The 16,140-nt window shown below is 41.5% G+C and overlaps 1 protein-coding gene across 1 annotated transcript in view; it reads left to right on the forward strand.

The window, feature by feature from the left end:
* Window positions 1-6,012: 6,012 nt before the first annotated feature.
* Window positions 6,013-16,140, forward strand: part of MTUS2 (microtubule associated scaffold protein 2) — a 637,113-nt gene continuing 626,985 nt past the window's right edge. The window contains exon 1 of the mRNA XM_047860755.1: window positions 6,013-6,052. The gene's annotated coding sequence lies outside the window, so the exon portion shown is untranslated. The remainder of the gene's footprint in view (window positions 6,053-16,140) is intronic.

Here is a 16,140-nt window from a genome sequence, read left to right on the forward strand (position 1 = left end):
TTTAGTGGGGTCTTTGTCCCACTAAGGAAATTTGCCTTCCTCCCACAGCACTCAAGGGAGAGAATTGCTCTCTCCAACTGCGCCTGGAAGCTAACTGCCAAGCCAGGTGCTGGCTCCCCTCCTCCCCAGGTGCGTGAACAGTGTAGTGGCCCCAGTCTGGAGAAAGCTTCGCAGTTAGAGAGAGATTGGATCTTCTTCCATTTTTTTTTTTTTTTTGATTCCTGGTCTGTGGTTTTTCTCTTTTCCAAATACAATCCTCACTTTCACAACCTCTCTTTCTCTTCCTTTCGTCTCTTCAAAGAAGGGGATCCCTCGTCTCGATTCTTACACTGTTTTATCTCTCACAGTTTGCAATCATGCACCTATGGCTTTGCCACATTGTCCCTGTGGGCTCCTGGAGACATTTCTGTCACTCTGTAGCCCGGATTCCTGGAACTCCAAGTCTTCTGGCCTCAGTACTGCTGTGTTTGAGGGATAAGGGAACTGTGGGCCCCCCTACTTCTCTGCCATGTTGACTCCTTTAAAAACCTTTACCTAGTTGTTGTAAAACTAAAGGCATCAAGCAAAAAAAATATAATTAAGTATAAAAATAAAATTAGCTTTGGTAATTACTGAAAATAATTTTGTTTACAGTTAAGAAAATATGAAAAAAATGACTTGTCATAGTTGTCAAATATGCTAGGTATTATGGTACTGCTTTTATGGCATTTGACCCTGAGACTCAGAATTGTCTGAGGCAGCGTAAGTTCTCCATTGTGTAAAGAAGACTGCATTTTCTTCATTATGGCTTTTTTTGATGTCAGGGAGTTGGAGCCTATGAAGAGTGCAGTCATATCCCTACTTAAGCTGATGAAAAGTTTATCAAACAAATTTGACAAAGGTTTCCTGTGTACCCACTATGTGCTTGGAATACACCTGTGAAAAAAATAGACCCTCGCCTTGTGAATGGAGGGAACAGCAAACATGAAATGTATATAGTAGGTTAGAAGTGGGGGGAAACAATAGGGCAGGAAGGAGAGCTGGGCCTACTGGGGTGGAGTGGACTGGGGCAGATTGTAGGATTGTGCAGGTGGATGGGGGCAGGCCTCACTGAGAAGAGACATAGGACCAGAGACTTGGAGGAAGGGAGGAAGTTTGGCATGTGGGTAACTGGAGAACATTCCCACAAAGGGACCATCTAAGGCAAGGGTCTGCGTGGATGTGTACCTAGCCTATTGGAAGGCCATGGGAGTAGAAGGAGAAGGGAGCTGAGGCTGCCCCTGGGGTGGGATGTACCTTGAGTGAGGAAGCTCTCTTCTGAAGGAGAAAGCCTGAACTGCCAACATGCCGGCAGCTGGGGAACAAGGGCTTCACACTTGACGGAGGTCTGGGCAGGACTCCTAGCAGCCCCAAAGAGCAGGATTTACAGGGATTGAGTCATTTCATGTGGACAGGGTTTTAAGGGGGAATCCTGTATTCTATGTGGAAAACCCAAGAGACTCCACTGAAACACTGCTTGAACTGATACATGAATTCAGCAAAGTTGCAGGATATAAGATCAATGTACAGAAATCAGTTGCATTTCTAAACACCAATAATGAAGCAGCAGAAAGAGAACTCAAGGAATTGATCCCATTTGCCATCATACAAAAACCATAAGAAACCTCAGAATAAACCTAACCAAAGAAGCAAAAGGTCTGTACACTGAAAACTATAGGAAGCTTGTGAAAGAAATTGAAGAAGACACAAAGATATGGGAAAACATTTCATGTTCATGGATTGGAAGGACAAATATTGTTAAAATAAATATACTACCCCAAACAACCTACACATTTGATGCAATTCCTATCAAAATAACACTAGTATTCTTCACAAGCTAGAACAAATAATTCTAAAATTTGTGTGGAGCCACAAAAGACCCTGAATAGCCAAAGAAATCTTGAAAAAGAAAACCAAAGCTGGAGGCATCACAATCCCAGACTTTAAGCTGTATTACAAAGCTGTAGTCATCAAGACAGTATGGTACCAACACAAAAAAAGACACATAGATCAATGGAACAGAACCAAGAAATGGACCTAAAGACATATGGCCAACCAATCTTCAACAAAGCAGGAAAGAGTATGCAATGGAAAAAAGACCATCTCTTCAGCAAATGGTGCTGGGGGAACTGGACAGCAACATACACAAAATAGATTCAAAATGGAGGAAAGACTTAAATGTAAGACAGGAAGCCATCAAAATCCTAGAGGTGAAAACAGGCAGCAACTTCTTTGACCTTGGCTGCAGCAACTTCTTACTAGACATGTCTCCAGAGGCAATGGAGACAAAAGCAAAACTGAACTATTGGGACCTCATTAAGATAAAAACTTCTGCATGATGAAGGAAACAGTCAACAAAACTAAAAGGCAACCAACGGAATGGGAAAAGATATTTGCAAATGACATATCAGATAAAAGGCTAGTATCCAAAATCTATACAAAACTTACCAAACTCAACACCCAAAAAACAAATAATACAGTGAAGAAATGGGCAGAAGACATGAATGGACCCACTTTTCCAAAGAAGATATCCATATGGCTAACAGACACATGAAAAGATGCTCAACATCACTCATCATCAGGGAAATACAAATCAAATCCACGATGAGAAACCACCTCACACCAGTCAGAATGGCTAAAATTAACAACTCAGGCAACAACAGATGTTGGCAAGAATGCAGAGAAAGGGGAACACTTTTGCACTCTTGGTGGGAAGGCAAACTGGTATAGCCACTCTGGGAAACAGTATGCAGGGTCCTCAAAAAATAAAAAAAAAATAGAACTACCCTATGACCCAGCAATTGCACTACTAGGTGTTTATCCAAAGGATTAAAAAAAATGCTGATTTGAAGGGGCACATGTACCCCAATGTTTATAGCAGCAATATCAACAATAGCCAAAGTATGGAAAGAGCCCAAATGCCCATCAACTGATGAACGGAGAAAGAAGATGTGATCTATATATGATGCTAAGCAAAATAAGTTAGAGAAAGACAAATATCATAGGATTTCACTTATGATGTGGAATTTAAGAGACAAAACAGATGAAAATAGGGAAGGGAAGGAAAAATAAGATTAAAAAAAAACAGAGGAAGACAAACCATAAGAGACTCTTAAATACAGAGAACAAATTGAGAGTTTCTGGAGGGGAGGTGGTAGTGGGGATGGGCTAAATGTATGATGGGCATTAAGGAGGGCGTTTGTTGTGAGGAGCACTGGGTGTTATTTTTTTATTTTAATTTTATTTTTTTAATTTACATCCAAATTAGTTAACATATAGTGCAACAATGATTTCAGGAATAGATTCCTCAGTGCCCCTTACCCATTGAGCCCATCCCCCCTCCCACAACCCCTCCAGTGACCCTCTGTTTGTTCTCCATGTGTAAGAGTCTCTTATGCTTTGTGCCCCTTCCTGTTTTTACATGATTTTTGCTTCCCTTCCCTTGTGTTCCTCTGTTCTGTGTCTTAAAGTCCTCGTATGAGTGAAGCCATATATTTGTCTTTCTCTGACTGACCAGTTTCGCTTAGCATAATACCTTCTCGTTCCATCCACGTAGTTGCAAATGGCAAGATTTCATTCTTTTTGATTGCCGAGCGCTGGGTGTTATATGTAAGTGATGAATCGCTAAATTCTACTCCTGAAACCAATACTACACTATATTTTAACTAACGTGGGTTGAAAACCACCAAAGTCAGGGGGAATCCGAGGTTAGCATAGTGGGAGATATCCATGTAATCCCAAGGCACTTAGTTGACTGACAGTGATGGCATGCAAAGACACAAAATTGACATACAGCAGTTTTGCATAGATCAGACCAAGATTGGGGCTAAAGAATACTTTAAAGAAGATGAAAGTCATCCACCAGGGAAATTACAAAACACTTGAAGTAAGTATTTGCTGTACTTTTTTTTTTTTCTATGTCTGAGAACCGTGACTGGATAGTAAGCTGTAAGTAAGAAAGAAATAGATCTCACCCTTCTTTTGTGTGTATATCAGTCGGCTCAGGCTGCTGTAACAAAATCCCACAGACTGGGAGGCTTGCACGACAGACATCTGTTTTCTCGCAGTTCTGAAGGCTGCAAGGTCAAGGTCAAAGAATCAGCAGGTTTGGTTTCTGCTGAGACCCCTGTGCGTGGCTTGTAGACACCCTGTTCTCACCCTGTCCTCACATGGTCTTTCCCCTGAGTGGCAACATTGCTCGTGTCTCTTCCTCTTTTTACAAGGACACCAGTCATATTGGATTAGGGTCTCATCCCTATGACTTTAACTGTAATTACTCCCTTAAAGACCCTATCCGCAACTCGTGACATTGGGGGTTAGGGCTTCACGTACGAATTTGAGGGGAACACACTTCAGTCCGTAGCTGTATATGGTACCTTGTGGGGTAGTGCCCTGTGTTCTTTTAGGCATTTAGGGCCAGAACATTTTGGAGTTGAAAGGGTTACTAGAAGTGTTCAAATTTAACTTTCCCGCAAAGTCAGAATCCCTGGAAAATAGTTATTATTTCACTGGGGAGCTGAACTTTTCTGGTTGGCACGTCTGATATATAGGGTTAATAACGTATAGCAGATAGAAGTAAAGGGAGAGGAGTGTGGGGGAGGTGTGCAGGCAGGCATTTTGAATTCCAAGGCAGATTTATCCGTAGTAATAAAAGGGGTCTGTCGGAGGAAGCAATGATAACGAAAGTAGAAATGGTAACACTTTAAAAGCAGGGCCCAGAAAAGTAAGTGTAGCGCTGAGTTTGGGGCAAGGATCCCGGGGGCTGTCTAATCTCCATACCCTGGCTTCCCCACGGAGGTGCCCACCGCCCGCAGGAAGTTGTGTGGAGATGGGGATCAGGAATAATGTGCAAACAGAGTTATAGGATGTAGAAAATGTCATGATTCTGGGGAAGATGACCATATATTTTCTCTTCCAAACACGGGCATTGCTTAGAGTGACAGGGATGCCAGACGACAGGTGCACAGCAAGAACCCGGATGTGTGGTCACTCTAATATTTACAGGACTGTTGCCAGGGGAGGCTCAGTGGATCAGTGTGGATGTGGGCCCTGGGGACGTGTGATCCTCCTGGACCTCTGAGAAGTGACATTCTGCATGAAACTCCGTAACTGTTCCCTTTGGCCAAGCTGGGGCCCAAGAAAGTTAACGAGCTACACCTTTGAAATGTCGATCTCTGTACTACGCTGGCAACCCCAGAAAGGCCACGAAGTGCCCATTCCCTTTCTTTAACTTCTGCACGTTGATTTTTAACTCTTTCTCAGCTTTCTCATGTATATTTTAACCTTTCAATCGTCAAAACTCAATACCCGACAATACCTTCTTACTGTGGATTCATACAGAATTGAAACGTGTCACCAAATTCCGTGCCTTGGCAGTAGATTATGCAAAGTGTCATTTCCTCACAAAACATAACATAGAATCTGGAAAACAGAACTAGTAGAGTATCATCTTAAATGTTTTGCAACTTTTTTAAAAGTAATCTGTGCATCCGGTGTGAGTCTCGAACTCACGACCCTGAGATCAAGAGTCATGTGCTTCACTTACTGAGCCAGCCAAGCGCCCCTCATATTAAATGGTAACGATCAGCCCAAGGGTGACAAAAGCCATGCACTCATCCTACATGTGCTAAAGTAGCTTCTTTGGCAGGGGAGAGCAGAAGTAATAATCTACAGCTGAGCAATTGTCAGATGGTTAGAGGCCAAAAGTCCTAGAGTTAGAAAATGTTATCAGCAGACTGCACATGTGAAAACCTGGGAAGGGGAGGCTGCTGAAGATATGTTCCTACCCCTGTCCACACCCCTCCCCACCACATTTTTTAACCTTGCTGTTAAAGCTTGCGTTTTGTGTGTGTATTTATCCTCCTCCACAGCAGCTCTAGGGTAGGCCCACCATCCCTTGTCCCAGCAACTGACTCATTATTGATCTAATTCAGTTATTCTCCTTCCCTGTAATTCCCTTAGTCATGCGTGTGTGATGAAATCCTGGCCCATGAAGTGTTTGAAGCCAGCTGCGAAGATTCAGTCTTAAAAAGAGGTATGTGGAAACATACCCTCTCTTTTTTGCCTCTGGAGGTTGTGTGGTTGTGAAACCGGGAACAGCTGCAGCCATCTTGTGATCATGAGGAGAGCTGGTGGAGGACAAACAGGTTGCTCAGGCTGGAGGCCAAGGTAGAAAGACAGGAAGTATTAAGATGCCTGACATAATTGTTGAGTTGCTGAACTGTGGAGTTCAGCTGCAACAGTGGAACAGCCTTTCCTGTGGACTTGGCTTATGTCTTGAAACTCAGCAGTATAGTTGGTTTACAATTTGTATCTGATAGATTTCTAAAAGTTTGTGCAGGTCTGTGTCTGTTCTTCCTTGCTTCTGCTGGCCTTTTCTCCTGGAACCTTGTTTCCCGATTTGCCATTTATCTCTGCAGGGGCCATGGGCCTTAGAAAAATGGTATCCAGGGCTTCTGGGAGGTTGGGATAGAGGTACTTCCTCCATAGAGGATTTATATTTGCTTCTGCCAGATACCTGGGGGCTCTACTGGTCAGTGACACCTTAAACCCAATTCCTGGCTTGAGATTCCAGAAGGGAACTAGGCCTGCAAATCTGCCCCAGGCAGCAAGGTTGGGGCTGCAGTCAAGACCCCTCCAGGACAGTTTCTTTCTCTTTCTTCTTTTTCTTTCCTTTTCTGTAGTCAGTGCCCAGCAACCTTCCCCTAGGAAGGTAGGGGATGGGAAGGATTGTTTCTGGTTCACACTTTCCTTGACAGGGGACTTTGGGGGGTATCAGCCGTAGGAAGCACCCCAATAAGACCCCTGCCTGGGCATTGATTTCTCCCTCTCCCTCGGGAAGGCCTCAGAACCCAAGTTCTTATGCCCTGGAGCAAAGTGGCTGAGCATTCCTTCTCTGGATTCAGGCTTTGCCTCAACGTTGGCCCAAGCATTTGCCCCCAACTTATCAGTTCTTTCATTTTTTCCCAGCATTGTTCTTCGAATCTCATCTAGCAACATACCCATTTCATTGAGAGAGTTACTCCCCCTCTGTCATTAGTTTTGTGTGAGAAGATTCATTCATTACTGTTTCAGTCACTTGGGTCAGGAGTTTCTGTTGCTTTCAGGCTACTGAGTCCACTCTGGACACCTTAACGGCATTCTGGAGAAAATTCTGTCAGGACGTCTAAAAGAAGCCCAAAGCCTTTAATAGTAGGATTTGGGATGCACTGCCTCAATAAGGATTTCTTAGTTGTTCTGGGAAAAGCTGTAGAGGAGGAAAAAAATTGACTTGGAAAGGAGATGTGGCACAAATACAACAGCACAAAAGAAGAGTAACATTTATTATGGAGGGCTGATAGCCATTCAACTCTTGACATTTATCATCTCTGGACTAAAACTCTGGTCCCTTAGATTAAACAATGAGATTCTATGACTCAAGATGTGCAGATAACGTGATGGAATTGAGAGGGAGAACAAAGGGAAGGAGGAGGGGAGGAGGGGGGAGTGAGAGGAGGAGGGAGGGGAGGAAATAAAGGGGGAGAGATGTGTTCTATCCTCTTCCCACCTGGAAGCAAAAAAATGGTTCACCCCCATGTTTTCTGCTGTTTTGGGTCGGTCAGATCATACTGTGCCGTGAGTCCTGAGGTCTTGGGAGGCTTCCTCACTGGGACACAGTCATAGCCGTGACCCTGCCAAGTTTACACACAGTATGGTTTACGTTTGGCTTTGTTTTCAAGCTGGAAGCTTTAAATTATATTTAGAGCCACGTAGGTGTAGTGACTATAAAACCAATTTTAGCTAGACAGGATATCTTAGAAAACATCAGGAAGCCGGGATCTTGGGTCCACCTTGGTTTTCACGTTGCCTCTAGATCTTGAGAGAATCTCGACTTCTCTGAGCCTCTTGACCCCTATCGTTTAGATAAGGGGTTCGACACGATGATCTTTAAGATTCAGATTCTGACACGCTGCTCTATCAATCCAGATTTACTTAAGATTTTAAAGCCTGTATTTGATGGCAAGTCACCAAGTTGATTTAATACTGTCCTCCTCCTTGCTCTATTTCCCTTATAGCCATCCCAGTCCTCGTGGGTCATTGCACTGTCACGGGGCTTTGCTGTGGAGGATGCCGTGGGGTACAGCTCAGACCCTGCAGGACCCAGCCCTGGCCGCTGGGCTGCCTGCTCAGACCCTGCCTGGGAAATCAGTGCCTCAAGTGAAGGGAGCTGCCTCACCCAACAGGATGTTCCTTCCTAGGGGACAACTCAAGTCCCAACACTGGCCTAGTGGGTCTAGGCGGCCCTAACAGAATACCACAAACTGGGGGGCTTAAGCAACGGACATTTCTTTTCTTATCTGGAGGCTGGAAGTCCAAGATCAGGGTGCCAGTGGGGTCGCTGGTTTCTTCTGAGACCCGTTTTTATGGCTTACGGATGGATGTCTTCTTGCTGTGTCCTCACATGGCCTTTTTTCTAATTGCCCATCCCTGGCGTCTCTTTCTCTATCTACCTTTTTATTTTCTTTTTTTCTCCCCAGTATTTATTGAGCTCCTACTATATAGTGGGCACAAACACTGTGCCAGGACTTAGGGACGCAGCAGTGTGGAGGATGGACAGACAAGGGCCCGGCTCTCCTAGAGCTTCTGTTCGAGTTGTTGTTGTCTTACAAACAGCGTGCAGGGGTGAAGAGCACCTGGCTCTGGGGGGGCCCAAACAGACCAGGTTCAGCCACTCACCGCTGACAAAATCCAAAAGCAGAGAGATGAGTGGTGGTGAAACAAGAAAGGAATTTATTTCAGTGAGGCCAACACCAGGAAGACAGTGCATTGACGTCTCGAAGACGTCTCTAAAGTGCTGAAAATCCTTCCAGGTTTATATAAGGAGAATGTGGGACAGTGGGTACACGTAGGTGGGCAGTGAAGGGCAGGTTAGTCCTTGTCCTGGGGTCAGCCACCTGGGGGCAGTCATATTGCTCGAGGGGGCATTTTCAGTTCCCATCGTGGATGCTTTGCTCCCAGGGTCTATTGCCTGAGTTAAGAGAGAAGCTGGAAAGAACTTAATCAATTACAAAGTACAGGGTTGCCTGGGTGGCTCAGTCAGTGAAACATCCAACTCTTGGTTTTGGCTCAGGTCACCATCTCACGATTTTGTGTATTCGAGCCGCACGTTGGGCTCTGGGCTGGCAGCATGGATCCTGCTTGGGAGTCTCTCTCTGCCCCTACCCCGCTCACTCTGTCTCTGTCTCTCTCAAAATAAATAAATAAATAAACTTTAAAAAAAATAAAGAAGGTACAGATGGAGGTCAAAATGGAGAGAGTTGAAGTCCTCTTCCAGTTTTGTCAAGATTTAAAAAAAATTTTTTTTAAATGTTTATTTTTGAGACAGAGAAGAGACAGAGCATGAATGGGGGAGGGTCAGAGAGAGAGGGAGACACAGAATCTGAAGCAGGCTCCAGGCTCTGAGCTGTCAGCCCAGAGCCCGATGCGGGACTTGAACTCACCAGCCGTGAGATCATGACCTGAGCCAAAGTTGGACACTCAACCAACTGAGCCCCCAGGCACCCCTCATTCATCTATTTTTTAAAGTTTATTTATTTTGAGAAAGAAGGAGACAAAGAGAGAAAGAAGGAGAGAGAGAGATAGAAAGAAAGGAAGAAAGAAAGAAAAAAAGAAAGGAAGAAAGAAAGAAAGTGGGGGTGAGGCAGAGAGAGAAGGAGAAAGAATCCTAAGCAGTCTCCATGCTGTCAACACAGGGCCTGACGTGGGTCTCTATCCCATAAACTGTGAGATCATGACCTGAGCAGAAATCAAGAGTCAGATGCATAACTGACTGAGCCACCCAGGTGCCCCTATCCATTCATCTGTTGACAGACACTTAGGTTGCTTCCAAATCTTGGCCATAAATCTTAAGTGAACTCAGGTGTGTATAGATCTCTTCAAACTGATGTTTATGTTTTCTTTGGATAAATACCCAGGAGTGGAATTGCTGGTAGTCTATTTTTAATTTTTTGAGGAACCTCCATACTGTTTTCCACAGCGGCTGCACCAGTTTATTTTCCCACCAACTGTGCATAAGAGTTCCCTTTTCTCCTCATGCTCACCAATATTTGTTATTTTTTTGTCTTTTTGATTCTAGCTAATCTGACAGGTGTGACACCTCATTGTGGTTTCCATGTGCATTTCCTTGACTATTAGTAACGTTGAGCATCTTTCCATGTGCCTGTTGGCCATCTGTATCTTCTTTGCAAAACATGTCTATTCGTATCTGCTGCCCATCTAATAATCAGGTTGTTTGCTTTTTTGATATTAAGTTGTATCCTTTTTTTTTTTTTTTTTGGTCAGAATTATTTCTGTTTATTTTATGGCAATTTTGAAAATCCCAAATATGTTTGCCTTACTTTTGTTATTTTAATATGGCAGAGTGGCTTGTTAATTATGAGACATCTTTCCCCGTAGGTGTTCATCATTCTGTTATTACTCGGTTACTTGGCTGAGGAGAAATGTCACAATAATTGGCCATGGATTTCTCATCTTAGTTTTTTTTTTTTTATTAAGTTTTAAATTTTAATTCCAGTATAGTTAACATACAGTGTTATATTAGCTTCAGGTGTAGAATCTAGTGATTCAGCAATAATCTGTAGATTATTTAGTGCTCATTTTGATAAGAGTTGTGTAAGTTTTAAAATATATTCTAAACATGAGCCCCTTGTTGGATGTATAATTTGCAAATATCTTCTTCCATTTAGTAGTGTGCCTTTTCACTTTGTTGATGGTTTCCTCTGCTGTGCAAAACTTTGTAGTTTGATGTAATGTTATTTGTTTATTTTAGCTTTTGTTGCCCTTGCCTGAGGAGACTGACCCCTCAAAATATGGCTAAGACTGATGTCAAAGAGCTTACTGCCTATGTTTTCTTCTAGGAGTTTTATGGTTTCAGGTTTTACATCGAGTCTTTAATCCACATTGAATTTATTTTTGTATATTGTGTAAGATATTGGTCCAGGTTCGTTCTTTTGCATGTAGCTGTCCTATTTTCCCAACATCATTTATTGAAGGGGCCGTCTTTTCCCCATTGTATATTCTTGCAGCTTGTTATAGATTAACTGACATATATATGTGGGTTTATGTCAGGGCTCTCTATTCTGTTCCATTGATCTATATGTATATTTTCATGCCAGTACCATACTGTTTTGATGACTATAACTCTGAAGTATAGTTTTAAATCAGGGAGCATGATACCTCCAGCTTTGTTTTTCTTTCCCAAGATTACTTTGGTTTTTTGGGATTTTTTGTGTTTCTACATAAACTTTAGGACTCTTTGTTCTAGTTCTATGAAAAATGCCAGTGGAATTTTGATTGGGATTGCATTGAATCTGTATATTTCTTTGGGTAGTATGGACATTCTAATAATATTAATTCGTCCAGTCTATGAACATGGAATGTCTTTCCATTCATTTGTGTCATCTTCTATTTCTTTAATCAATGTCTCATGGTTTTTAGAGTACAGGTCTTTCATCTTGATTAACTTTATTCCTAGGTGTTTTATTCTTTTTGATGCAATTGTAAATGGGATTATAGCCTTGATTTTTCTTTCTGATAGCTCATTATAAGCATATAGAAAAATTACTCTTTCTGTGTATTAATTTTGTATCTTGTGATATTATTGAATTTATTTATTAGTTCTAACAATTTTGAAGTGAAGTCCTTATGGTTTTCTATATATAATATTATGCCATGACAATTTTACTTTTTCTTTTCCAATTTCCAATTTTTCTTTTCCAATGACTTGTATTTCCTTTTCTTGCCTAATTGCTGTGGCTAGGACTTTCAATACTATGTTAAATGAAAGTGCTGAGAGTGGACGTCCTTGTGTTGTTACTGATTTTAGAGGGAAAGACTTCAGCTTTTCACTGTTGAGTATGATGTTAGCTGTGGGTTTGTCACACCTGGCCTTTCTTATGTTGAGGTATGTTGCTTCTATATTTACCTTGATGAGAGTTTTTATCATAAATGGATGTTAAATTTTGTCAAATGCTTTTTCTGCATGTATTGAAGTGATCATATTATTTTTAGTCTTTATTTTGTTAATGTGGTATATCATGTTGATTGATTTGCAGATGTTGAACCAAGATTCTTGCTTCCCAGGAATAGATCCCACTAGATCATAGTGTATGATACTTTTAATATATTGTTGAATTTGTTTCACTAATATTTTGTTGAGGATTTTTGCATCTGTGTTCATTAAGGATATTGGCCTAGAATTTTCTTCTGTGCGGTGTCTGTCTGGGTTCAGTATCAGGGTAATGCTGGCCTTGTAAAATGAGTTTCAAAGTGTTCCTCCCTCTTCAATTTTTTGCAATAACTTGAGAAAGATAGGTGTTAGCTCTTCTTAAAAACTTGGTAGAACTTGCCTGTGATGCTCTCTGGTCCTGGACTTTTCTTTTTGGAGAGTTTAAAAATTAAAATAGGTTCAATTTTGTTACATATAATCAATCTATTCAGATGTTCTGTTTCTTTGTGATTCAGTGTTAGAAGGTATTTTTTAGGAAGTTATCCCTTTCTTCTATGTTTTCTAATTTTTTAGCATACATTATTCATAATATTCATAGTCTCTTAAGATTCTTTGTATTTCTGTGGGTAACTTCTTCCTTTCATTTCTGATCTTATTTATTTGGGCTCTCTCTCTTTCTCTCTCTCTCTTTCTCTCTCTCTCTTTATGAGTCTGGCAAGAGGTTTATCAATTTTGGTTATCTTTTTAAAAAGTCAGCTTTTAGATTCATTGATCTTTTCTATTGTTGTTTTTTTTGTTTTGTTTTTGGTTTCTATTTCATTTACTTCCGCTCTTATCTTTATTATTTCCTTCCTTCTACTAACTTTAGGTTTTATTTGTTCTTTTTGTAGTTCCTTTAGGTGCAAGGTTAAATTGTTTATTTGGATTTTTCTTGTTTTTTTTGAGGTAGGCCTGTGCCACTTTGAACTTTCTTCTTAGAACTGCCTTTGTCGTGTCCCATAGATTTTGGAAAGTTGTGTTTCCATTTTCATTTGTCTCGAATTATATTTTGATTTCCTCTTTGATTTCTTCATTTACTCGTTGATTGTTTAGTAGCATGTTGTTTGTCCCTGCATGTTTGTGTTTTTTTCAGTTTTCTTCTTATAATTAATTTCTAGTTTTAGCCATTGTGGTCAGAAAAGATGCTTGGTATGATTTTAATCTTGAATTGATTGAGACCTATTTTGTGGCCTAACATGTAGTCTTTAAGTAAAGCTTCCTCAAAATGCATAGATTTCTACAATTAACCGTGACTACCACTGGAGGATATTCAGTGGAGGTAAATGGCATGACTAGGTGGTCTCTAAGGTTCCTTTTATAGGACTTGCCTGTACTAATTCATTTGTCACCTGACAGCTCCTCCTTAAATAGTCAAAGGGTGCAGGGGCTCAAATAAAAGTGAAAGTTACACATCATGTGCCTGATTTTGCTGTTCTTAGGCCCAACTTAGCTCTTTGCCCCAGCTCCAAGAGACCTGAAACAGTTTCACTTTCTTTCTGCCTACCCTTCTTGTACAAACCAAGAAAGGATTTCAGGTCATCAAAATCACAGAAATGAAAAATTACAGTGGGGGGAATTTGAGAATTTACTCTTTATTGAGCATCTGTTCTCAGCAGAGCACTCTACCATGGGGAATAGGAAAGAAGTAAAGGGGAAGAAAATCTGGCTCTAAAGCCATGACAAGGCAGATGGAGAGATGAGTTATATTCAGACTAAAACTTGTCATTATCGTGGGAGATATATCCAGAAAGGAGACCATCAGTCACATTAGGGAGGACCAGATGATGGAGGCCTTGCTTCTGGAAACCAAAGCAAAATGTAGGCCCAGCTACCAAGGGCAACCCCAGCAGTGGGAATCTCTTTATCTCTCTTTGTCTGGTCATTAAAGGCAACGTGGCCTCTGACAGGCACCAGTTAAAGATTTCCGCTTATTGGTCCTGGTTTTGCAAGACGGTGACTTTGGAGGAAGATGTAGAAAGGAGACTAAATCTCCAGCTGCCTTGGACCAAGTTCCCCCAAAACAATCTTGGTACAGCCAGCGGGTTGAGAACCTCTTACAAATCATCTGAAAAGTCTTTTGAACGCCTTGGAAGCAGATATGGAGTAAACATAATGATTATGTTTGTAATATTAATACAAGAAGGGTAACTTGTCTCAGTTGTGCTGTTCATACTGGCAGCTGTTATTGTTCACAGAACCTATAGCCTCAACAAGAAGTTAGTATATTTATGTCTGTACCGTTTCCTCTAGGAGTCCTGTATATGTGCCTAAGAAAAAAGTCACATTGAGCCAAATACGTAACCTCTCTAACAGGCACAGGAAACTCTCAAAGATTTGGAAGAAAACCTTTCCAGAGTTAGGGAGAAAGCAGCAGAATTCCACTGTCAGATCCATCTCCTGGCTTCTGTCGCCTCACAGTGGAGAGCTGGCAGAGCAGTGTGCCTTTTCCCTACCCCCTCTGGGACTATTAGCTGCAATAAGATGTCATGAAGGAATTGAGCATCCTGCCGCGGTTGGTACTAAGTCCAATGAAAGACCACAGGGAGGCTTGACATGAATTGTGAGATAGCTCTGAAGCCAACACTCTGGAACTTTCACTAGGCAAGACCAGGCTGCCTGAACCGACTACCGTTTTCTCTGGCTTTGATCAAGGTTCAAAGCTTTGGGGCATGGGGGAGGTTCTAGAGGCCCACTGGGGGGCATGAAATCAGTTTAAAAACCTAAAGAGATTCTACAGAGACTAAATTGCCCTCTCTCTAGGATCCCCTAAAGCAACTCCAATCCTGTTTTGGGATTCAAAGTCCGAACTAGATTTGTCCTGCAAACCCAAGACTGGCTGACTGGTCAGGGATTACCAGGTTCAGAACCGTCCTTGGGGATGTGGAACTTATCTAGAAACTTCTGATCCACGTGCACTCCTAGAACATTCCCTCGGTGATCACTAGGCAGTGTTTGCATCTTTACTTGGTCTATACTTACCCCAGACCTTTGACCGTTTAATACTCAGTTGATGATAATGTCAAAATACATTCTTTTTCATGACTTATATTCGTCTGTATGTCCTCTGTTACTAGGAATTATTTTCTTCTAATTTTTTTTGAAAATGAACCTTTTAAAAATGAACCATTTAAATGAACCATTTAAAAATGAACTTTTTAAAAAACCTTTTTTTAACTTCTAGGAGAAACTGGATCCTTTTCTGCATTTCTGCATATTCACCCAATGATGTGTAATAAAAATACATTGCGTTTACATATAGGATTTTCTTCCAAAGACTATTCCCAACCATCATCTGCTTGATTTTATAGATATAAATAGACACGTATGTAGCTATACATGAGACCAGATTAATATGCACATATAAATATATAGTTATTAAATATGTGTTTATACACATCTGAACAATGTAGTATTAATATTGTGTATGTGGATGTATATATGTACATCAGTGGGTATATATAAGGTATTTGCGTGTGTGCATTCTGTGTGTGTGTGTGTGTGTGTGTGTGTGTGTTATAGGTAATTATAAAACTTAAGCAAAGTATTGTATGGGAACATAAGTGTCAATTTTGTCTAAGACCAAAAAAGGTGTTTGTGACAGCATATGAGAATTTTTTTTTAATATTTATTCATTTTTTAAGAAAGAGAGAGAGAGACAGAGCGTGAGTGGGGGAGGGGCAGAGAGAGGAGGAGACACAGAATCCGAAGCAGGCTTCAGGCTCTGAGCTGTGGGCACGAGCCCGATGCAGGGCTCGAACTCATGGACTGCGAGATCATGACCTGAGCTGAAGTCGGATGCTTAACTGACTGAGCCACCCAGGCGGCCCGCATATGGAAAATTTTCAGTGATGAATTTAAAACTGCTGGCTTGTTCCATTACTATTTTAAGCTACATCTGAGGAAATGCACTGCTGTCTGTGTGTGCTCCCTGGGACAAATGCTTCTCTGAGATCCACGTCTCCCCCTGGACGTTGGGGTTATTTTTAACCATCCCAGAGTATGGATCTCTGGGCTGTTTGAGAGAAGCAGCTATTTTTCACTCCCCAAAGCCTTCTGCACTCTGTCCTTCTGGTAAAAGGCGGCTGGTGACGTATCAG

Source organism: Prionailurus viverrinus, chromosome A1 (assembly GCF_022837055.1).
Source record: "Prionailurus viverrinus isolate Anna chromosome A1, UM_Priviv_1.0, whole genome shotgun sequence".
In the NCBI taxonomy this organism is placed as follows: Eukaryota; Metazoa; Chordata; class Mammalia; order Carnivora; family Felidae; genus Prionailurus; species Prionailurus viverrinus.